This window comes from Misgurnus anguillicaudatus, chromosome 6 (assembly GCF_027580225.2).
Source record: "Misgurnus anguillicaudatus chromosome 6, ASM2758022v2, whole genome shotgun sequence".
Classification (NCBI taxonomy): Eukaryota; Metazoa; Chordata; class Actinopteri; order Cypriniformes; family Cobitidae; genus Misgurnus; species Misgurnus anguillicaudatus.
In genome coordinates, this window is record NC_073342.2 from 17,337,683 (window position 1) to 17,363,658 (window position 25,976).

General features: G+C 38.3%; 1 protein-coding gene across 1 annotated transcript in view; it reads left to right on the plus strand.

Annotated features, from left to right (window-relative positions):
* dnajc24 (DnaJ (Hsp40) homolog, subfamily C, member 24) overlaps positions 1 to 25,976 on the plus strand; it is a 180,049-nt gene that overhangs the window by 125,827 nt on the left and 28,246 nt on the right. The window lies entirely within an intron of this gene.

Below are 25,976 nucleotides of genomic sequence, written 5' to 3' on the forward strand. Positions count from 1 at the left end.
AGCCACAGAAGTTTGAGAAATATAATGTGGATAGATTTTATCAATGCTGAAAGTATTTATACTCCATGATTTATTTTCTTCATGAAGTTCAGTTTCTTTGCTATACACTGCTACAGTGCTCATTTCTCCCAATGTCTGCTTATGAAGTTTATTAAATATATCTTTAGGCAGACCTTTCCTGTTACTGTTCAGAGCCCCGACTGCAACAGTAGTAGATACAAACCCATTCCCCTAAATTAAGCCCATGCAGAGGCAGAGTGCGCAACCTAAAGCAAGACATCAAGTGGTGCATTAGGTTTCCCTTTTGCGTTCTCTCCCTGGTGACTTTGTCCATTTACATTATAATTTTAAACCACATCACTGGGTGTTTTACCATTGTTGGGGCGCTCGCGTGTTCAGGTCCACCGAGACCGGGACCCTTGACAATTTCTCATAATTAGCAACCCCCATCTTGCCAATATTTGAAAGGAATCCATTTCATCCATGCTAATTTGGCTGTGCAACTCCAGGTGTTCTTTTTCAACACATGCATTAAGATAAAACTGCATGCCTGCTGGCTTCCTGTAGGAGTAATATTGTGACCTACCGTAAATTTGTAGACATTTTGTCTGAAAAATTGAACTTTGACTACAGTACTGATTAAATGAAGAGTCCATAATAGATCAGAGTTAAGTATACATCTCTCTCTCTCTCTCTCTGTGTCTCTTTCTTTCTCTCTTTCTCTCTCTGACCCTCAACTTAGAAAACATAAAGTATAAAAAAGGAAAGAAAGGTAAAGCAATAGATCGGATATACGAATCTGTGATTAATAATGAAGACAGTCATATTGGAGAAGGATTTCTGAGTGTTAGAAGTGCAGCTGTCAAAACGATTTCTGGATGATGAGTGTCATTTGAGGTCAAGGGAGATAGCCTATATTATTATCTCAGTTGTATGCATATTTTGCCTTATATTTACATGCTGGGCGCGTTTTTGTACAGTTAACCACCACCTTATCATAGTATGATGAAACAAAAAGGAATTCAAAATAAATTACATCACGAATGTCCATTTAGCCACATCTTAAACGTGATGAGATGAAGAAACACCGGAACGGTATGCTTTATGAAGTCGGAAAGCAATTTTGTTTAGGAACCTGCATAACAGGAGGGAGGAGATTATGAATAAAACTAGGGTCATTAAATCGGGCTGCATAGCTCCCAGCGAAGCGAAGAAATGTAAAACACCTAAAGTGACAAACTGAACACAAATCTGGATGATACATTTAAATAGATGCAGTAGCAGAGCCGCTGTGTTTGAATAACAGGGATACAAACCGGCTGGAAAATAGATTCATGGAGTAATGAGATTTTTCTGTTTTATCTAGCTGACAAATTTTGTCCTAAAGTAAATATTTTGAAGATAATTGAACTGATCACTGCTCGCGCGCTTCTTTTAAATGGTTGAATACGGAAAACGCGTATTGTAAAACAGGAGGCGCTTTCTACAATTCGCTATTTAATTGCGTTATTATCGCGTACTGTTATGATTATGAATATGTCAAGAGCTATTAAGGTAAATTTGTAGTGCATTTAGATTCGTTTAGATTCAAGTCAAAACAAATTTCTAACATTTAATCAGTAAAACTCTCAATAATATAAACTGTTTTTTATTGGGACAACCCTCTAAATTCCCATATGAAAACACTTTAGTAGTATGCTTTGGTATTCATATAGTAAACTGTAGTAATTTATTATACTGTAATATATTATAACAATTAGCCTGCTTCACTTTTTATTGTTGTATTAATATTACTTAATTATAAACTGTAGAAAATACGTTAATACTATGGTAATGTTAAAACATTATGGTGTTTGTGAGTTTTACTGTAAATACTATAGGGATAGAGATGGGTAATAAACCTTTACAAAATTAAACAGGGGGGACACGTTTTTTCGTTAAAAAGTATGTCCTTAAAGAAATGAAATATAAACATTTTAAATACAAAATACAAACCTGTCTCTCTCGCTACTCAAAGAGATCACAACAAATCTGCATTTAGGTGCTTTTCTGAGAAGATGTCAATAACGATAAGCTTCTGCTGAATGAATTGAGAGCTCGTACTGTTGACAGAAAACCATCTGTTTACGTTGCTGCCTCTGACAGAACCTTAAATATGCTTTTAATTAAAGACGGGTTAAAGCTGTAGACCTCATGATGGGCAATAATTACAAATTACACTACAAATCCGACAGATGTGACAAGAGGCCTTCGTCTGCAGGGGGAAAATAAAAGACAACCATGAGCAATTTGACAGAAGTTGAGCAGAAGTGTCTTGAGAACCAAGGCCACCGTCTTTGATTATCCAGACAAGATTTTTTCCCTTTCCGTCATGATTGTTTTCATATTTCTTTGACATCCATTGATTTGGAGGCAGCTGTAAGACTTTGTCGCAGGAGAGAGGAGCAGTCACAACGCATTAGTCTGATGGTATAACTCGGCCCTATAAACCTCATGTTGAGAGACCATGTGATAGCTTGTCTTGGCTCCTACCTAAACGGATAAAAGGTCTAATTAGTTCATTTTAGTCCGTTTCAGTGATATTGGATCATTTACATTTAAATGTAGATACTTTATCATCACTCATTAATGCGTGAAAATGTGATAGCCTATTTTAGGCCTTATATCCCTTAAGAGACAGGTGCTATTCACTTTGATCTTTCTTTACCAAGACAGTTTAATTTTGAGTATTAAAAGTGAGACGGTAAAAGTAAGACGCACTTGTATTAAATCGATTGTTTTGTTTGCTTTGCAGTGCACATGCGTTTGTTTTCATATTATTAAGCTTGCGTGAAATGCACCACCCATCTCTTATCAATAATGTGTGGAGAGAAAGACAGTGTTGCTTTACCAGCATGTTTTATAGGGGCTTAATGAATGTGTTTTTGTTAACGATTTTATCCGAATATCGAAAAAAACAATTCTTATAAATGAAAACATTTAACAACTACACACATGAAGAAACATGTCTTTACATCTGATACTTTATTTTCCTAATTTTTTCATATTTTAATGACCAACCAACATTTCCCAACTGTTGGATTTCCCACTTTCCCTAACGTTAATGCTGTCTTGCTTTTGGATAGTTTGCATTTGACAATGAATGGTAAATTGAAGATACGCACATCGCAATCTCAGTCAAGTGAATCCTGTGTTTCTGAGATGTAACAGATTATGTGTCTGGTTATCGAGATTAACAATGCGCGATCGCCCTCTAGCGGTTTATCTACAACAGAATCTTTATTAAAGATAAACCAACCACAGATCGGGTTAAATGCTTTCTTCAGTTTCCAACGACGGTCATGCACAAACACAAATCACATAAAATGCAGGATAACAAATCAGCGCGAGATACCTTAACACAGCAGTTGCCAATGCATCTGTTGCACGATCTGCAAAAAAGCAATGTGCTATTACTTTATTGAATTTTTATGTGCGTTTCAAACATAGATCGTGAACTAAAATTTATTAGAAATCCAAAGTTACGCCAATATAAGCTCATAATTTAAGCATCATTTGTAATTTAAAGTAACTTGGCTTTGTTGATGATTTGTGTTGGTTGTTTGAAGCGTTCGTGGTGCTGAAAGGACAGCGCCAAAATATTCAAGTGATGTTGTTATGGCATTAAATATGAATTTATATATCAATTTTAACTGGTTAATATATGTTTAGATATGTGGCCCTGCCTCAGAAAAGAGCTGAAGTCGTTTTTTTCTTTGTGATTTTTCACATAAAATCGTCATATAATTTATGTGAAAATATAACTTTGACTGAGTATAAGGTCATGTCAAAGATTAATATTAAAGTAAAATCAATGAGTGAAATCAAATTTTATGCTTTTTATCTCATAATTAGGTTATGAGGATTTCACAGGCAGGGTCGCAAATATTTAAAATCTATAATATCTGATTTTTTTGAACATGTGTTCTTTAGTTTCTGAACTAATCCACTAAGTTTGCTTATTTTGTCAATGCGCCCACGGTAAACATTGTACTTCTGGACCTTTAGGATGGTAATGCCCAGTCAATTACATTTCTTTCGAGATCATTAAACACAAATCTGCCGTGTATTTTAACAAGGCTGTGCCGTGTGTTAATGAGGGTCAGCGGAGGTTAGAGTTGCATTTAATGGACGCGTTTTCCCTGGGCAGCATTGCTGTAATGTGCGTAGTTACCCGGATCATGCCTAAACTTCAAGCGAGTGCAAATAAAGTCCTTTTGAATAAAGTTTTAATAGAAACAAATGTTGCACTACAGATTATGTAGCTTTACACAGTTGTGCACAATTAGACCTATTAGAAATATGGTTTGTTTGTATTATTTATATCTTCTTTCAACTCAGGGTGAACCTCTGGTCAAATGTTAAGTTATTTGTTTTAGTAGCTCAAGTGACTACGATCCATACTGATACAATGTAGGCCTATAACTTGTATGCATTGTATGTCGCTTTGTATAAAAGCGTCTGTCAAGCGTAAATTATCATCAGCTGTCATTTAGGTGGAATGCAAATTGTTTTCGATTCTGACATGAAAACGTGCACTGGTCTAAGCAAAACAATCGCAATGTCTAAGTCATGTTTCAGTGTTCAAGTCCTGGTAAATTACAGAGAGGAGAGCAATTGATTTCTGGATTCGTTTCATGATTCACTGCGTTGCACTCATTCTGTAGGATGACATGCATGAAATGTGTTGTTATCTCAATACTGATGAGGAACAGAGCTCACAATGATAGATAGGACTGACGACTTTAAGAAAAATTTGTCAGAAGGAAAGATGGTATTGTATGAGACATTTGTCTTCTTGTTGAATTTTAATAAATGTTCCTTAAAGGTTATTTGCCTGGCTTTATGGTTTCATCCCTTACAAAAATTTTCCACAATCTTACTACCATTAAAAAAAACATTGTTATCATAGTTAAACCATGGTTACTACAAAACAACCATGGTTAAATCATAAATAATAAATGGTCCCTAGCTGTCACTGGGGCAGTACCCTTTCCAAAACGTACACTTTTGCACATTGATGGGCCGTTTCCCAGACATAGTTAAGAGTAATCTAGGACTAAACCTATAAGGACATTTAAATATTTTTTACAAACATACCTTACAAAAAAATACTGGTTTGCATCTTGAGACAAAACAATGGCACTTATATGTGTAAAGATATGTCAGTGCAAATTGCTTTTAAACATGCATTTTAGTTTGGGACTAGGATAAGCCCTGTCCGGGAAACCATATTAGTACCTCAGAGGTAAATGTATACACCTTTTTAAAGGGTAAAGCTCCAGCTTGGTACAATTTTTTCCTGAACTTGTTTGCCATTGAATGCCAAAGTCATTGCTCATTTTATTCAATCCAGTCTATAGTATTGCATTAAGATGGTTTTATTGTAGATTGCAGACATTCCTCACTGTTTAAAAAAAAACTTTGATTGTGTGTCAAGCTGGCACAAGTCAGAGATCTCCTCCACTAAATGAGGTGCTCCACGCTTGGCTAATGATGCTTAATGAAGTATTCCGAAAAGCGAAATTATCATTCGGAAACGTGGCAGCAAAGGCAAACAATTTGAAGGGTTGTAACACCCAACCACTCAACAGTCCAAAGAACAAAAGTATCATGCTGAAAATTAAACTAATGATGAAAAAATGTGCATTAATTTTGCATTTGAGAGGACATGGAAAATGTCAGACATATTAAAAAGGTTAATCTTTAATTCAACCACTAATAAACACAGCGGGGAAAAGAAAGAAAAAATAATCAAGTGTTCTTTCGCTGGACATATTAAATAATCGTATAAATTAATATCGGTCCATTCCGCAGTGTTTTCCTCCTCTAAATTAAGTCATTATCTTTCATATCAGTGGAGCAGGACAGTAGAGAAAAGCCATTGCTAAAATGACTCAATTTAGGTAAAGATTAAAATAATGATTGAAAATGTTGGTTATATCATGTAAGAAACACAGTACACCATTAGGTATCTTTAAGCTCATTATTTGAGGCATAACCATGAATGTATAAAGCATGTTTGGGTCTTATAATAATGTATGACATCATTTTATTTGCACAGGTCCCTTTACCTTATAACCTTGAAAATAGCTTTAAAGTGCTAACCTACACTATTGGTTGATGTAATATGTGCTGTGTAAGTCTGGTTGAGATGCTCAGATTCAAAAGTGACACTTTAACCTTAAATTAGTTAAAGTTGTATCTGTGTATTAAGAGAAATTATTATATTGCACTTCACCTTTAAGAATGTCTTCCCCCATCTTAGCGCTATTTATTTTCACACTCGGGCAGCGTTTTATTTGATGTATGAGTAAGAAAAGTTTGCTCTAGGTTTTAGGCTAAGGTCATGCTTATGTTATTGAACTCAGTGCCAGGCACGTATGCAGGGAGCGAGAGAAGGATTTGGAACAAAAGTGGATTCACCTGCTAGGCAGCATATGCCTCCTCACTGCCACTCCCTACAGGCCTACAGCACAAATTCAGTCTGATCTGCTGCTATGTACCCCAGAAAATAGTACACACTGCAGACCTTTTGGTATACAGAAGCCATTGCATGAAATACAGAAAAAAATTATCGATGGCTTGCAATATTGTGTGAATGAGGTTTTGAGTTTAAGGTGAGAAAAGTATAAAGATTTTGGGAACAGTTATCAATATTATATCCTTAAATGTTTAATAGGGAATGCAGGCAAACTTTTAATAGTGTGCTTTATGTAGTTCATAGTATGCAAAGAACTTGTCATGTCATAGACGGGTGAATGCAGGTTGGCATACAGTATGCACGGTATCTGTGTCTGGCAAAGTAAACAAGACCACTGCAGCTGTTTATTTTCAACCCAGCATTTGGTTTTAAAGCCCAGTTGTAATTTATCACATGCTGGGTTGTTTCAACCCAAAATACTGGGTTGTTTTAACCAGAGGCGGACACTACTTAAGTATTTTTACTTTCTACATAAAAGTACATTTTTAAGTATTCATATTTTATCAGTGTTTTTCTTTGGAAAACATACATTCCAAAGCATATTATCATAATTTTTAGTCCACTACATTTCATAATTTCACATTTTTTGGTTTATACATTCTAAAAAATATTGGGTTGCTTTTATCCCAGGGCTGGGTAACTATAGGACAGAACACATTTCTGGGTTAAAATGACCCAAATAATGTGTTGTTTTAACCCAACTTCTGGGTTATTGTTAATCAACCATGTTGAAACAACCCTAAGTATTTTTTTCCCAAAACAAACACTCTGATAAAGCACAGATGCTGGCAAAATTTATAGAATACTCAAGTAGTGTCCACCTTTTAACCCATTGTTGGGTCAAATATAAACATTTTCTGAGTTAATTTCTACCCAGCTGCGGGACTCCTTCTTTTTTGACTTAACACTGGGTTGAAAATAACCAACAGTTTTTAGAGTGTACATAACACACACACACACACACACACACACACACACACGTGCTAAAAAAAGGTTATTATAGCAATGCTATAGAGGAATCTTTTGTATTATTCAAAGAACTCTCATGGATCCATACAGTCCAAAAAAGTTCATATGACAATTTGTTTTCCAAAAAATGTCTAAAATCACTGATTTAAAGTCATAGAAACTATAACACCAACAATTAAATAGCTGCCACAAAGAAATCAGTACTGGAAATTACTAATTCATGTACTACACTAAATGTAAAAGTTGGATTAACTTGCTTGGATAATTTTTTTTTTTTTAATTAATGAATAAAAAAGTTGATGAAGCTAAAATATTTTTGATATTTCCAATTGAAGTCATTTTTTACATGTTTTTTAACCATGTCCATGTTCAGTTTTTTTCGTGCCTTTAGCACAAATTTCTTTTTTGTGTCTGTGGTCCAAATTTCTTTTTCGTGTCATTTTATGCATTGTTTTTCCGTTGCTTTTTCTTATTTTCTTCTTGCCATTGTCATTGGGGTTGGAATTAGAATCACTTTCTGTTACATTTTAGACATCCAATCCCCAACTCTAACCCCAACTCCAGGCGAGAATAGTTTTAAAAGCGGAAGAAAAACATGTAGAAACCAAAACATAAAAGTACATCTAATGCATATCTCAAATCTAACCCCAACCCCAAGCGACAATGATTTAAAAAGTACGAACAAAAACGAGAAAATAATACATAAAATGACACGACAAAGAAAGTCGTGCCACGGACACAGAAAAACTATTTATAGAAATTCGTGCTGACTGACACGAAAAATAAATTCGTGGCATGAAAAAAGCTCAGTTTCGTGCCATGGGCACAAATAAATGAATCAAATTTTGTGTGACACTAACATGACTTTCCGTGAGATCATGTTTGTCGAGCCAGTAGAGTTTTCATGACAGATATTCTGTCCATTGATCTCAGAGGTGTGACCTTGCATGACTGGGCTCCCGTGCTGCCAGGGACCTATTAATAATACAGAAATGTGATTATTCATTGTAAATGTCTTAGCTGTGTAATCGCTGAATTATTGTATTCAATATGATGAAGATGTCTGTCAGATAGCATAGTCCTCATCTGAACAGTTTTTTGGAGAGTCTCAACCTTTTTGTCTGATCATCCCACAAGTGTGTTTTATTTATGAGTGCATATTTGAAATGTTTACATCTATGCATTTGACTTCCTATACTGTACATTTGATCAATTCATATGTCCAATGCGAATCAAACTCATGACATTGGTGTTGCTATAGCATCATGCTCTTCTAGTTGAATTATAAAAACAATTATTTTTGTTATTAATATTAATGTACTTAGTAAGGTGGAATGTAAAACCCTTAACCCCTAACCTGGTGTAAAAATATATTAGGGTTGGAGATTTGTAGATCCAAAGGGAACTCACGCTGAAAGCTTATGATCTGTAGAAGGCCTTCTGGTTGGAGCATTACCAACATATGGGTTTTCTGATCCTATCACTCACATTTACCTCTAACACCAACTGTGCATCTGTTCCCGCCATGCTGCATATCCAGCACGCTGCTCTGCCCTGCAAAGCCAGATGTGCCGGGCTTAGCTGCGCACACATCTCACGGTGAAAAGAAAAATCATGCACGTTGCTTTGTAAAACCGAACATATCGATGAAAACTTTTGCTTGCAAATAGACAGGTAGTTTTCACTTTTCAGTGCTGTATCTTTGTTAAAGTTGCACTTAATTTATGTTATTATGTCAATTGATTTACTCTTAAAGAAGTGAATAATACTTTTGGGAAATGCACTCTTATAAGAGGAGCTCCCAATGACAGCCACATCAGCCACATGAACTAATGACTGAATGCCTCTAAACCAAAAATCTGTGAGATATGGACGACGATATGGGCAACTTCTTATTCGCATCCATTTTAACCCTTTGTACAATCGCTTGTGTTCTTATCAGAGTAACGCTCCATTGATCAGTGATCATGAGAGTCGAACAGCTGAGCGAGGACATGATGGTTTCGGGATAGCGCATATGTTGCAAGCACCCTGTCTGCCAGCTGCAAGCCTTTGTCTCACTGCAAGCCTGACAACTCTTTACAGGTTCCTCTGTCAGGTAATAACCGCCAGCCTCTAACTCTACTACAACCGGCTGTGCAGCAAGATGGATTACCCTTTGATTTCTGCAACAAGGAGATGATTTCATTTGTTGATCTCGTTGCTTTTAAGCCTGTTAAGTCTAATGATTTCTCGATTTCAAAGGAACCCGTGAGATTTGTTTCTGATGGTCTTTATTGCAGTGCCAGATTCATTATAGGTGGTAAACACGCAGGCACATATTGTCGGCCTTTCAGCAATTGTTTTTGGAAGCAGGTGTTCAAGGATGTAAGTCTTCAAACATAGCTCTACTTTCACATTCTAGTATGCTGTCTGAATAAATAATTCACTATGTTTTCAACTAGTATTCTTTACATAACTAATTGTCATCTTGTTAGCAAATAAGGTTAGCCATGACAGTGTACGTCATCGTAATGAAGTTTTATCCTCAATAAGTCCCACTCACATGTAGTGACATCATACATGTTCGCTAGCCCTCTACAATAAAGTTGTATTTGTTAACATTAGTTTCCGCATAGTCAATAATTTTGTGACTTAAAGCCAAGGGCAACCTTACAGGCTCTCTCGCGAAACCAACACGGAAGTGAGTTAAATTATAGAGGGTGCGTTGACGTCACTTTTTCACGTGACCATGCTGGAGCACGCTGTTGAGTGGCAAACACTGCGAAAATGGCAGTAAAACGGACTATTATCAGCTTAAATTGAATTTAGTGGGACTTGATAGCGGAGGTGGACAATACTTAGTTAAATTTTTCAAGCATCTGTGCTTTATTAGGGTGTTTGTTGTGGGAAAAATTTTACTTCACTACATTCTAAAGCATAGAATCATACTATGCGGGCCGACTGATTCAAGCTGATAGAAGAGCAACTTTGACTGAAATAACCACTCGTTACAACGGAGGTATGCAGCAAACCATTTGTGAAGCCACAACACGCACAACCTTGAGGCGGATGGGCTACAACAGCAGAAGACCCCAACGGGTACCACTCATCTCCACTACAAATAGAAAAAAGAGGCTACAATTTACACGAGCTCACCAAAATTGGACAGTTGAAGACTGGAAAAATGTTGCCTGGTCTGATGAGTCTGGATGTCTGTTGAGACATTCAGATGGTAGAGTCAGAATTTGGCGTAAACAGAATGAGAAAATGGATCCATCATGCCTTGTTACCACTGTGCAGGCTGGTGGTGGTGGTGTAATGGTGTGGGAGATGTTTTCTTGGCACACTTCAGGCCCCTTAGTGCCAACTGGGCATTGTTTAAATGCCACGGCCTACCTGAGCATTGTTTCTGACCAGGTCCATCCCTTTATGAATCCCATGTACCCATCCTCTGATGGCTACTTCCAGCAGGATAATGCACCATGTCACAAAGCTCGAATCATTTCAAATTGGTTCTTGAACATGACAATAGGTTCACTGTACTAAAATGGCCCCCACAGTCACCAGATCTCAACCCAATAAAGCATCTTTGGGATGTGGTGGAACGGGAGCTTCGTGCCCTGGATGTGCATCCCACAAATCTCCATCAACTGCAAGATGCTATCCTATCAATATGGGCCAACATTTCTAAAGAATGCTTTCAGCACCTTGTTAAATCAATGCCATGTAAAACAAAGGCAGTTCTGAAGGTGAAAGGGGGTCAAACACAGTATTAGTATGGTGTTCCTATTAATCCTTTAGGTGAGTGTATAAAAATGCCATTTCTGTGCTCCAAATTGAATTTTATTCTAAGTTTCGGTCTTAATATTAAACATACCAAGATGTTATTTGAATGCTGCTCTGTGTTGTTAACCACTTTAAATACCAAATTGTAGCTACCCAATTGGCTTGTAATGCATCACAAGGTCATTGCTGCTCTGCAATGTATGTATGCTGTCCCCTATGTCATTGCGTGTGTTGGATAAATCCCCTTGATTTAATTGACCCTCAAATGTAATTCATCCATCTTGACATGAATCACCCAGGGCAGTTTAAGATTACACAAGTCGACTAACTTCATAGGCCTACTTAACAACTACACGAAGAACTGTATGTAAATTGTACAACACTTCCATAATCCCAGAGAGTAATTGAATTCATTAAATGAAGCATCTGACGTCTGACAGCCCGTATTAGGCCGATTTGTGCAGAATTTTGTGGTTTTATGTCACCTAATGAGTCTCCCTTCCCAGAGGCCAAAATATTGAATTCTAACAACTGCTAGCCCTCTTTATATAAACGCATTTTATATGCATGCCACATAAAGTTCGAGGAGAGCTTTGGGACTAATCTTTCTTAAAGTACGCAACTACAATGATAATAAATGTTTTGTCGGGGTTGTGAGGGGTTAGTCAAATAAATTGCAAATGAAGCCCTTGACACCGCTCAAAACGGTTTAATCTATTTTTCTCATGCTACATAACTCACCGAAATGGAATGAATTAGAAATGAAACGCTATCATATGTTTATAAATACTCTAGCGTTAGGATTTTACTTCCTCATAAATCTCCAGCCAACAACGGTCAGGAACCAATGAATAACCCCCACACCCCGGGTGAACAATGATATATTTCCCCGTTGCCCATTCATCCAGACAGGCACACAACGGAGACACGCACTTCCTCCGACATTATTCCCTTCATTGATGCCCCTCATTCCAAATCTATTTCAATTTAAAGATGCTTGACATGCCGACAGCGGAAGAGTGACTAATCTTGGTTATACATCAGAGCGTACATCAAAGTAACTCTTTTTCTCTCTCTCACCCCTGTCCCTAATTTCTCAGAGTCTCTCTTTCTGAGTCAAATGAGCGAGCGAGCTGTGGCTCGGGTTCAGCGTGGTCACTGCCGAAACAGGGGAGTAATTACTAGATCAGCTCTACTAAAAATGCAGGCAAGGGTGTTCGGTGACCTATCATCCACTAATCTGCATAGTGAAGTATAGCTTCATAACTGTAAATTGCTGACTTAATTAAAAGCTGAGACCTTTCTGTCATTTAATTACAGGGAGAAAAGGTTATTGCTTAAATGCAATTTTCCAAATGCGATTTCTTAACAGTTATTAACGGCGTCGCTATCATTTATTGTTTCAGATTTTTCAATTTGGAAATGGCCGCCGCTGACAGAAGTAATGAGTCGAAGGGGGTGAAAACTCAATCTCGATAGCGCACGCACGGTAGACATTTGTTTCCCACAAGTGGAGCCGATGGGTGGGGGAGCTTGAAAATGTCACGAGGAGGACGGGGCTCGATTACCGCAGTTTTTACTATAGCGATTAAACCAGAAGTGGAGTTTTGAAGAGGAGTTCATTAACATTACTCAGAGACGCAGGACAGGGCAATGGTTAGGAACATGAAAGGGTAAGAGGAGGCTGTGATATGAGAAAATATGGAGAAAAGGGTATTAAAGATGCACAATGTATAAAGAAGTTAATGCATGAATGGGTCTTATCAGTGGCACAGAAAAGCGATTGCATGGAGAGGACCATAAGATAGAAAAATCACAGATCTCGTTATTTCTCCTAGACATCAATGAAATTTAATGGAGAGAAAATGGATAGTTTAGTTCAAAATGGCATTGTTTGAAGTCCTTCTATGGGCTGGTGTCATCTTTCATCTAATGTCCTTTTGGGAGGCTGGATCCATACTGGAGCTGGTGTAATCAATGGGTGCCTCAGGATGGGTGCCTTCATGTTTGTTACTGTAACAATGGCTCTTGTCTAGTGAGAGAGAGAGAGAGAGTTTATTAGAGCTTATTTTGCAAATAACAACTTCATCATTAGGTCTATTTGCTGTGTAAGTTCTTCCCTAAAGAATCAGTTCGGGTGGAATGGTCCATCACCAACAACTCATGGTTCATGTCTGACCTCTGGCAGGTAAAACACGCCTGACCGGACCTAATTTATATCAACCAATAAACACGTCTGCTCAGCACGTCCTTTTGACCTCCCCTGTAGTACCCGACCCGTCCTATTACATGTTTTATGGCACAGATTATAGCAGGTTCAGTCCATTTAATCAACATATGACTGCTGAAATGTTTGGGAGGGATTGATATTTGAAGATTTGGTTAGGGCCAGGTTAGGGCAACTCCAGTGCCAATATCATTTAGATGTAAACTTTAATGAGCTGTAAATTATGAAATCCAACACCGTTGTGGCGCTATGGGTATAATAATTTCTCTTAAGGCTGTTTTAGGTGACATTAAAAGTGTGTTAGTGTGAGTTGATGAGTATTATCTGCAATCAAAGTCAACCATAGACAGATAGATATACAGATAGATAGACAGATTGATAGATTGATTGATTGATTGATTGGTTGATTGATTGATTTGGTGGGTAATAATCTGCTATGAAAGTCAACCACAGTTATATTATAGAAAAGCTGAAGGATGAATGGATGTAGGAAAAAGCAGAAGGATGTATGGATGGATGGATGGATAGAAAAGCAGAATGATGGATGGATAGAAAAGCGGAAAACCGGATGGATGGGTGGATGGATGGATGGATAGAAAAGCAGAATGATGTATGGATGAATGGAAAAGCAGAAGGTTGGATGGCTGGATGGATGGAAAAGTGGATGCATGGATGGATGGATGGAAAAGCAGAAGAATGAAGAAGTAGAAGGATGGATGGATGGTTGAATGGAAAAGCGGATGGATGAATGGATGGATGGATGGAAAAGTGGATGCATGGATGGATGGATGGAAAAGCAGAAGAATGAAGAAGCAGAAGGATGGATGGATGGTTGAATGGAAAAGCGGATGGATGAATGGATGGATGGATGGATGGATGGTAAAGCGGAAGGATGGATGGATGGAAAAGCAGATGGATGGATGGAAAATGAATGGAGGGATGGATAAATGGATGGAAAACCGGATGGATGGGTAGATGGATAAATGGATGGAAAAGTGGATGGATGAAAAGCGGATGGATGGAAAAGCGGAGGATGGATAGATGGACGGATGGAAAAGCGGATGGATGGGTGGATGGAAAAGTGGATGGATGGAAAGGAGAATGGATGGTTGGATGGATGGATTGATGGTTGGTTGGATGGATGGGTAGAAAATCGGATGGATGGATGGATGGATGGGTGGGTGGAAAAGTGGATGAATGAAAAAGCAGATGGATGGATGGATAGAAAAGCAGATGGATGGTGTATGGATGGATAGATAGATAGAAAAGTGGATGGATGGTGTATGGATGGATAGATAGATAGAAAAGTGGATGGATGGATGGATGGGTGGGTGGGTGTAAAAGCAGATGGATGTATAGAAAAGCGGATAGATGGATGGATGGATGGATGGAAAAGTGGATGAATGGAAAAGCAGATGGATGTATAGAAAAGTGGACGGATGGTCGGATAGAAAATGGAATGGATGGATGGGTGGAAAAGTGGATGGAAAAGCGGATGGATAGAAAAGCGGATGGATGGATTGATGGAAAAGTGGATGGATGGAAAAGCGGATGCATGGATGGATGGATGGATGGATGGAAAAGAGGATAGATGGATGGATTGAAAAGCAGATGGATGGATGGATGGATGGATGGATGGATGGATAAATAGAAAAGCGGATGGAGGGATGGATGGATAGAAAAGCGGATGGATGGATGGATGGATGGATGGAAAAGTGGATGGATGAATAGATGGATGTAAAAGAGGATAGATGGATGGATTGAAAAGCAGATGGATGGATGGATGGATGAATGGATGGATGGATGGATAAATAGAAAAGCGGATGGATGGATGGATAGAAAAGCGAATGGATGGATTGATGGAAAAGTGGATTAATGGATAGAAAAGCGAATGGATGGATGGAAAAGTGAATGGAAAAGCGGATGGATGGGTAGAAAAGCAGATGGATTGATGGATAAGAAGATGGAAAAAATGATGGATGGATGGAAAGGCAGATGGATAAATGGAAAAGTGGGTGGATGAATAGATGGATGGAAAAGAGGATAGATGGATGGTTGCAAAAGCGCATGGATGGATAGTGGGTAATTATTTGCTATGAAAGTTATATAAAAGCAGATAGATAGATGGATGGATTGATGGATGGATGCATATAGTTTTGTTGGGCAATTATCTGTTATGAAAGTCAACCACAGTTGTTATATAAAAACGGATGGAAATATAGTTTTGTTGGGCAATTATCTCCAATTAAAGTCAGCCACAGTTGGATGGATGGTTGGAAAAGTGGATGGGCGGACAGACAGACAGACAGACAGACAGATACTTTTTGTGGCCAAGCCAACACAATTACTCAACTCTCACCTCACTCTCCCTATTTTAGATGCTAAGACCGACGAAGGCTACAAGTCGAAACGTTTGTCTTTGCATCTCCTGGTTTCATTTAATGTGACAGCACAAGCCAACACATTACCCACAGAGACAATTATATTACCTTTAAAACTAATACAATTCACATTATAACCATTAAATCCAACAGAATTTCTGTTTTTAGACACATGAAGAGTTTCGTTGCAAAACTCAGGTTTTAACATTTTTTGTCAAAACATGTTTATTATTATGTTATCATGTTATTATTTTGTTTTAAAGTGCCACTTAGCTGAATTTTTTAAGTTATGAAGGTTTAAATCAAAACAAACCAACTGCAGTTGAATTGATATTAATTGGAATGCACAACGAAAAAACAAGATTTCTGAAAAATAAAAAACGGAGTGATCTCGTTTTTCAACGAAACTCTTCACATGTTGTGTCCACACAAGTCTCAGTTTAAACCTGATCCAAAAGTGTCACGGAAACACCAGATTGCTCCAAATAGAAGCCGGTCTGCTCACTAAACACAAGTTTTCACTTAATTAAATCAGTGATTTACAGCGTTCTCCTCTCTAGCGGAATCACACACACTCCTTCCTCTTCACACACCCCTCCTCCCCAACCCTCTCACTCTGAAATATTCATGTTGAAAAGAACACATTTATCCAAGCTGCTAACATCGTGTCATTGCTGCTATTGTCTGATGTCAACCTCTTAATTATAGCTTCTGATAGCGATACAGTATTTCCTTCATTTCTGTTCATCGCTCAACCTCCGCCGTCCTCCCGCTAAAGGTGATTAGCGACATTTTATGTCATATCGTTCGTCTGTTTGACAGCCAGCGCAAGCGAACTGGATTAGATAGGACGGCCGAATGAGATAGGCCTGAATCAAATTAAAACGCTGGGGATTATACAATCTTTTAATTATGCGGTCAGACAAGGAATATTACCTCTGTGTTATTCGATTCTTATAAAGGGGCTTGATGTAAATTGACCATTTAAATACTTTGTTCATTTGCGCAGTAACATTTCAGTGGCCTGAGAAATGTGCTGCCACAAATTGAAAAACACAACTTATCAAATTAGTGCCATGTTTTATGAAATAGCCTGCAGACTCAAACAAAAACTGTAATATCTTTTCTGGCCTCATAAAATGATATTTCTCACTCAAACTGGCATTTAGTATTCAATTGAATATTATGAGCGAGTTTCATGGGAAATTATTTTGCCTTTATCTTAAGATGACACAGAACAGCAGCCCTTTATGCTGTATTGACATTTTGAAGTAGTGACAGAGAGGGAAAAACTTGATAGTGTGACCTTAATGATAGTTTGTCAGTCATCTGTGTATACCCAGAGGAGATATTTAAGTGTGTGTATCGAAGCCCATTTAGGCACTGTTAGCAATGGAAAGACCTAAACAGAGAACTGTTTTAGAGAAGAAATAATCTACTCTAAAGAGATGGTTGTTATTGATTCTTTACAGATTCCTTACAGAGGTTAAAAGTGCAATGCCTGACTTTTAGAAGGATCTCTTGACAAAAATCTAATATAATATACATAACTATATTATCAGTGGTGTATAAAGACCTTACATAATGAACTGTACTGTTTTTATTGCTTTAGAATGAGCCGTTTTTATCTACATACACTGCAGGTCTCCTTACAAAGAAGTCACCATCATGTTTCTACAGTAGCCTTAATGAAAAAAAGCATAAAATATAAAATAATTTTATTAGATATTTTTGTTCACAAAATACATATAAAGGGACTGTTTCTGTTTGAATTAAACTTTTTGTAAGCTTAAAGGGATAGTTGAAAATAATGTCATTAATGACTCACCCTCATGTCGTTCCAAACTCATAAGATCTCTGTTCATCTTCAGAACACAATTTAAGATGTTTTAGATTTAGTCCAAGAGCTTGCTGACCCTTCACTGAAAATCTACGTACGTTATAGTGTCCATGTCCAGAAAGGTAATAAAAACATCATCAAAGTAGTCCATGTGACATCAGTGGGTCAGTTAGAATGTGTTGAAGCATCAAAAAATACATTTTGGTCCAAAAATAACAAAAATAACGACTTTATCCAGCATTGTCTTCTCTTCTGCGTCTGTTGTGAAGCGCATGCGCGAGACTAAAGTCACGTGACTGCAGTGATGCGGATGACGTATGACGCGGCTGACGGGTTATCTGGTGCGCCCATGCTGTTTTTTTGTGCACCTGGGCTTCGTTTACAGTCTGAGGGAGACACACGCTGTAAGTTTGAAAAAAAAAAAACTTTGCAAACATGAGGATAACATGTCAGCCGCATCACTGCAGTCACGTGATTTTAGTCTTGTGCATGCACTACACAACAGACGCGAAAGAGAAGACAATGCTGAATAAAGTTGTATTTTTTTGTTATTTTTGGACCAAAATGTATTTTTGATGCTTCAACACATTCTAACTGACCCACTGATGTCACATGGACTACTTTGATGATGTTTTTATTACCTTCTGGACATGGACAGTATACTGTAAGTAGATTTTCAATGAAGAGTCAACAAGCTCTCAGACCAAATACAAAACATCCCAAACTGTGTTTTCAAAGATGAACGGAGGTCTTACGAGTTTTCATTTTTGGGTGAACAATCCCTTTAAGAGACGTCTATGCTTCCACTAAAAATCGAATAGTTAAATATCTACTGTGTAGATTTTTAGCGGCATCTAGTGGTGAGACTGTGAATTGCAACCAACGGCTCAGTCCACAGCTCACCTCTCCCTTTCCAAACGCATAGTGAAGCTACGGTTGCCGCCACAGGACAAACATGTCATCGTCTAAGAAAACGCAGTGACAAAATGCGCTCTGTAGAGCAGTTCGTCCATTTAGGGCTACAGCAGCCATATCACCCTGTAGCCCAAGACAGCTTGCCCACTGAAGCTAAGCAGGGCTGAGCCTGGTCAGTACTTGGATGGGAGACCACCTGGGAAAGCCAGGTTGCTGCTGGTAGAGGTGTTAGTGAGACTAACTGGGGTGCTCAATGATGTTGTACATGGCGCTGACCTCCCGCTGATCACCTGGAACTCACATTTATCTGAAAATGTTGGAGAAAATTCTAATATAGGCGCCATCTTTACTAAGTTAAATAACGTGTCCAAAAGTGTCCAAATCCTTCTTGGGATCCCAGTAAGCCCAAAAATTGTACATTTAAATACAAGGATTATGTACAATTACATGCATTCAAATTCATCCTCATGCCTCATTAGTATCACCAGCTAAAACACCTTCAGCTTAACTATTCAATCCATACTAGACAGAAAATTATCACCTGCTCGTGGAATTAAAGAGTGCAGAAGTAAGAGACAGTCTTATTTTATCCATCTTCTCTCTTTAACTCTAAAGCTCAGTGCCATTTCAGTCGGTTTTGAATCTCCGGTAGATAAAGGACAGCATGTCAAAGCACCGTCATCGCTCTGAGCTCCCTTTCACCTCTTACGTCTCCCAGTTCTGAGTTATTTCCTCCCTGCCACCTAATTAGGATTATCTTTAATTTGCAGAATTACAATTAATAGCGTACTGCAGGTAAGTGATTAAGAGTTACCTGGTAATGACCCCGGGATGCTAACTACAGAAGGTGGAGAAATGATGACAGCTCCTCAAAGCCGGTGCGTCAGGCCGCTATTTTAGATGGCCGATTTGGAACGCGCCCCATGAGCCGGCAACACAATGGAGGAGAACACTTTCCCGCTCTGTAATTAAAGTCCATTGAGTGAAATTACCTTCCGATAATTACCGGGTAGTTGTCAGCGTTTGTTATAGCCTGGTGAGGCTCTGTCTTTCTTGCCTCGAGGTTGGACCGGGTTGGGCCTGGTAGCCATCACCACATGTTGGTGATCTTTCGAGGGGAGGGGCTGTATGTGTCAGAGCCGTGCTGTTTATGAGGGTGACGAGTAGCATTGATGCATTTTCGGTGAAATTAACAGATCTAACAGACAAGTTGTGTAACTCTGATTTAAATGTGTTGCATAGTTTAGATAAGTATGGAAGTGTGTTCATGCAGCTCAATCTGTAGCATCCCCAGGGAAAAATCTTTTTTTGGAATCTATGCGTGCGTTCACACACATCCTATAAAGATCCCGTAATGTGTATTGTATTTGCATCGTGCACTTGGTGGATTTAATTTGCAGTGTCTTAAGTTTGCTTTATTTCACAATTTCCTCTTCGAGAATCCACGCCCGCACATTTTTTTCTGATTTGATCTTAAACAAGCGCATGCGGCAGAGATGGGGACTCGAGTTTGAGACTCGGACTCGAGTGCGACTTAAGTCGCACACACAGTGACTTCAGACTCGACTTGAGACTCGACCCTCAAAGACTTCAGACTCGACTCTGACTCGAGCAGCGCGACTCGTGAACAATGTTTATTTTTAGGAAACGTCTGATGAGCTCGCTGTCATACCCCTCCCTCCGTTACCTACAACCTGCCCACGACGTGACACGTGACGTATCTGCTCCGCGCGCGCGCGCGGCCGCGAATCGAATGCACCGGCTCGCTGCTGCTGTCCCACTCATCTGAAGCTTTGGGTAGTGCTGTGGGCTCGCATGCGATTCGCGGATTAATATGCAATTTAAATAGGGTAAGTTTATCATTAACTTGTTATTAAGGCTCACAATTGTTTAAATGGTTAAACAATTTAACTGCAAAAAGGCGCTCAATTGAGCAGATTTCTGTACGCACATGCGGTTAAGTGTGTCCGGTCCAGCTCCAGTCAGGTCCAGAGTTGCGCTACTTTGTGTCATACTGTAGTCCATTAACTTACATTTGCTGAATAGAGCAATGAAAAACAACGTAACGTTTTTATGTGAAGCGACTGCTGCATCTTCTTCCTGAAGCGCTCCACCTGTGTTTGAACACGCGTTTCAGTGCCCTTAGTAGTGCACTTACAGAGAGAAGTGTTTCAAAAGTTAAGCCAACATAAAATCTTTCTTTATTTGACAGGGCACACACACACAAAATGATCTCACAGTATTCTTTTTCTAATAAAAACATTTTTGTTTATGTCTTAAGAAACCAGTCAGACACCAGTCTGGGCTTATTTGTTCTTAATAAAGAGACAGTAACCTCAATTAACCTACTTAAGTCTGTGTCATTTATGTTAATCAAACAACCCAAGACAAACAGAAAATCACGTCTATTGCTCAAAAATATAATAATAATAATATTTAATTTGTACAATAAAGACAGTGTTATTATCCATTTAATTTAATTTCTGTACCTAATGCTAATTTTAGACCTTACTTAATGTGCAACTTTTTTATAAATGTTTATAATTTCTTTATTTGTTATTAGTGTTTTATTTGTTACAACGAGACTTGAGACTTGACTTGGACTCAAGCTCAAAGACTTCAGACTTGACTCGGACTCGAGCTCAAAGACTTCAGACTTGACTCGGACTTGAGCTCATAGACTTGTGAACATCTCTGGCATGCGGTGCAGTTATATTACGCTAGCAATTGATCTCAGTTTCGGATAGTGACATCTCCCTGATCTCCGTTTCATTTTTAGTTTTCTTACATATCTCGTTGTAAATGTTGATCTGTATTATAAACCCCCGTGTCAAAGAGCTGAATTTGCCTGATCTCACGTGAATTCATATTTATTTTACGAGTTGGCTAAAACGAAGTAAGTCGTACAAAAACATACATTTATCATAAAAATGAAAAGGGACTTTCACCCCTAACACTAAAGTCACAGGGGCAAAAGGAAATCATAAAAAAATTTACGGATGTTGTCATACGAATTAGCGACCTTGTAAAATACGTGTGAATTGCCATTAGATAGCGTTGGCTGAACCATAACTTGTTGTTGCAGTGACACTATATGTATACCTTGAATGCACTATGAGTGGCTTTGGATAAAAGATTTGCCAGATGCATATATATATATATATATAAGTGGCGGCTCGTGACTGCTCATCCGAGGGGTGCAAATTCAAAATATATGTTCGGAGTGTCGTGTGTGTTGCTTGTGTTTTCAAAATATGTGTTTGTTGCGTCATGTGAACCATATGCATCACGTGTTTTGTTAAAATAAGTGCCTGCTGCACACGCGTCAAAACTGTTTATGATAAAAGAGACGCTCACGTTCACAAAATACACGCAAGGCACTCACTTAACAGAAAACTCTGATAAACTCTGGCAAACGCGAACATTTCTTTTATCATAAACCCTTTTGCCGCATAGGATCATAGCATCACCCACGCGCAGAACACATATTTTGTATTATGAATGATATACACTCACCTAAAGGTTTATTAGGAACACCATACTAATACTGTGTTTGACCCCCTTTCGCCTTCAGAACTGCCTTTATTCTATGTATCATTGATTCAACAAGGTGCTGAAAGCATTCTTTAGACATGTTGGCCCATATTGATAGGATAGCATCTTGCAGTTGATAGAGATTTGTGGGATGCACATCCAGGGCAGCTCCCGTTCCACCACATACCAAAGATGCTCTATTGGGTTGACATCTGGTGACTGTGGGGGCCATTTTAGTACAGTGAACTCATTGTCACGTTCAAGAAACCAATTTGTAATGATTCGCGCTTTGTGACATTGTGCATTATCCTGCTGGAAGTAGCCATCAGAGGATGGGTACATGGTGGTCATAAAGGGATGGACATGGTCAGAAACAATGCTCAGGTAGGCCGTGGCATTTAAACGATGCCCAATTGGCACTAAGGGGCCTAAAGTGTGCCAAGGAAACATCCCCCACACCATTACACCACCACCAGCAGCCTGCACAGTGGTAACAAGGCATGATGGATACATGTTCTCATTCTGTTTATGCCAAATTCTGACTCTACCATCTGAATGTCTCAACAGTAACCGAGATACATCAGACCAGGCAACATTTTTCCAGTCTTCAACTGTCCAATTTTGGTGAGCTTGTGCAAATTGTAGCCTCTTTTTCCTATTTGTAGTTGAGATGAGTGGGGTCTTCTGCTGTTGTAGCCCATCCGCCTCAAGGTTGTGTGTGTTGTGGCTTCACAAATGCTTTGCTGCATACCTCGGTGTAACGAGTGGTTATTTCAGTCAAAGTTGCTCTTCTATCAGCTTGAATCAGTCGGCCCGTTCTCCTCTGATCTCTAGCATCAACGTGACATTTTCGCCCACAGAACTGCCGCATACTGTTTTTTTCCCCCTTTTCACACCATTTTTGTAAACCCTAGAAATGGTTGTGCGTGAAAATCCCAGTAACTGAGCAGATTGTGAAATACTCAGACCGGCCCGTCTGGCAACAACAACCATGCCACACTCAAAATTGCTTAAATCACCTTTCTTTCCCTTTCTGACATTCAGTTTGGAGTTCAGGAGATTGTCCTGACCAGGACCACACCCCTAAATGCATTGAAGCAACTGCCATGTGATTGGTTGATTAGATAATTGCATTCATGAGAAATTGAACAGGTGTTCCCAATAGTTGAGTGTATATGTGTGTGTGTGTGTGTGTGTATTTAAAAATAAATATAAAATACCCTGAGAGTATTAATCCAAATCCATTGAAAGGGTTTATGATAAAGACGCACACGTTCACAAAATACACGCAAGACACTAACTTAACACTAAATTCTGATTACACATGAGATTAAGGCACCCCTAGGAAGTGTCTACAGCTGACACGTATTTTGACATGACATGTGATGCATATGGTTTACATGACGCCACAAACGCATATTTTGAAATGACGATCACAGACATGATGGGCTAAATACATGTTGTGACGAGCTTCACATCATGCTCCCTTGAAAAAGAAGTCACCAGCTGCCACTGGGTTCATCCCAGCATTGTTTCACATTTCATATTATGTTCAATTAAATTATAAATGTACATATTGTCACATACAGCTACAGTTTTAAAAGCACAAATTCATAGTTTATGGATATACATAGGGCAATATCCATGTATTGTTATTTGGGTCACATTGGTTTTAACCATAGCACGTTAATGACTGCTTTGCTTGGTTTAATGTACATTTAGATTTAAGCACAGTCCATTGACATTGTGTATTTAATGTGAGGCATTTAATGATGCCTAAGGCCCCTGTTAATTCTCTCTTTAATTCATTTGTGTTAGTCAGAAGGCCAGCACTGTTAATTAAGAATAAAAGACTTGGTTTCACATGTTCAGTGCGAGCATATGTACCGTGTCACATTGGCAATGTGTGTGTGAACCTCAGAGGTCTTCTGCAGTTCACGGTGCGGTTATCTTTAACACAGGCCTTCTCGGTTTAAGATGAGTATCTAATTATTCAGGCGAGGCTAATTTAATGGCCGCGGACAGGTCTTACGCGAACGTCTATGTAAATTACGCGCCTCCAATAAAAATTACAGAGTCGGTCTGAGCAGCGAGATAATGTAATAAATTATATTTTAATTTGAATATTAATATTTGAATGTGGCAGCTTCCATATCGGGCACTTTCTGGTATAATCAGGATATGGGGGATAATTTTCTTGATGGGACTTTAAAGCTCGAAGAGAAGATGATCAGGAAACGAGTGATAGAGAACGAGAGGTAGTCGGAGGTTGTAATACTGCCAGGAATGTGCTGGCACAGTCAAGGTCAATTGAGTAAATGAGGAAAAAAGCGAGCGAAAGTCCTTACAAAGCAGTTTCTGGTGGAGGCATGAGCGGATCTGTTTACACACATTGATAACTAAGGTGTTGTAATTACAGATTCACCATGTGGTCACATTAAAAGCACATTTCCAGGATCTGGATTCATGAATAGGTGAAAACTGCTGTCTTGTGCAAAAGCTGAATTGAAGAGTAAACTTTAAAGTATTGGGCAAAAGGGATGTAGCGATAGTAGTTGCATTTATCTTAAAAAGTCACTTCCTATCAACTGAAGCATAGCTGTAACTATATGTTAAAGTATCTTAATACAGATAAGACCCTTAATTTTAAGAATGTGTGCCAGAAACTAATACCAGCCTGTACAATAGCCCATAATGTTTTATTGTGTAATAAATCCAGAATACTGTGAAGGCAATTTTTAATAATCGATTACTGAGATATGGTGATTTACACAAGTGGCGAGGTTATCAAGACACAAATACCATGCGGGAGAGCCGATCACATATTAACCTTAATCTTAATTGATTTGCATTTCCCCGCCCCCGAGTGAATGACGGACAGCAGTGAGGCAGAGCGGTTCTCACCCCTCACGGCCCTGCAAAGTAAAATATTAATGTGTTCACACCACTCAATCATATTAATGCTTTTTTAGACAGCATTTACATATCACCTCTTTTCACCTGAAATCTTCTCTTTGTAAAAACCCATGCTGGAAACATATTCTTTAACGGCATGTTTTATTTATTACTGAAATTGCTTATGTAATATTTAAGAAAGGCCACATCTGTGTGGGGAAAAATTTTGTAGATGTTCGTCTAATATTTGGTTTCAATTAAATTTGGTGCTTGCATTATTATAACATAAATAAGTTAAATAAATGCAATGGGATGGGGGGCACACCAAAAGATTTGAGAACTACTGCTGTCGTTTATTTCTACAATTGTCTTTGTCTCTGTTTTTCTATGCAATTATATAAAACATTATTGAGAACTTTATTCATTCGTCTGAGCGGCAACATGGGCCACATGTGAGAAATATATATAGGGGAGAGCGGGGTAACTTGTCACACTTTTCACACTGTCTAACATTTACTGAGCACCATATATCACAAAAGTATAAATCTTATACCAAATGAAAGAAGGAAAGAAGCAGCTAAACTATCAAAAGACACGTTATTGTCTCCTCTATTTTGTCTAAAATAATACATTTTAACATTCACTGCAAAAAATGACTGAGTATTTTTGTTTTGTTTTTAGTACAAATATCTAAAAATTCTTAAATCAAGATGCATTTTCCTGGTGAACAAAATTACCAAAGAAAATAAGTCTAGTTTTTAGACAAGAAATAAGTCTAGTTTTTAGAAAAAAAACAAACAAAAAAAATACTAAAAACGAGATAAAATTTAAGTGAATTTGTGCATAAAACAAACAAATTCACTTTAATTTTATATTTTTGTCTAAAAACTAGCCTTAATTTATTTTGCTCTTCAAGAAAATGCA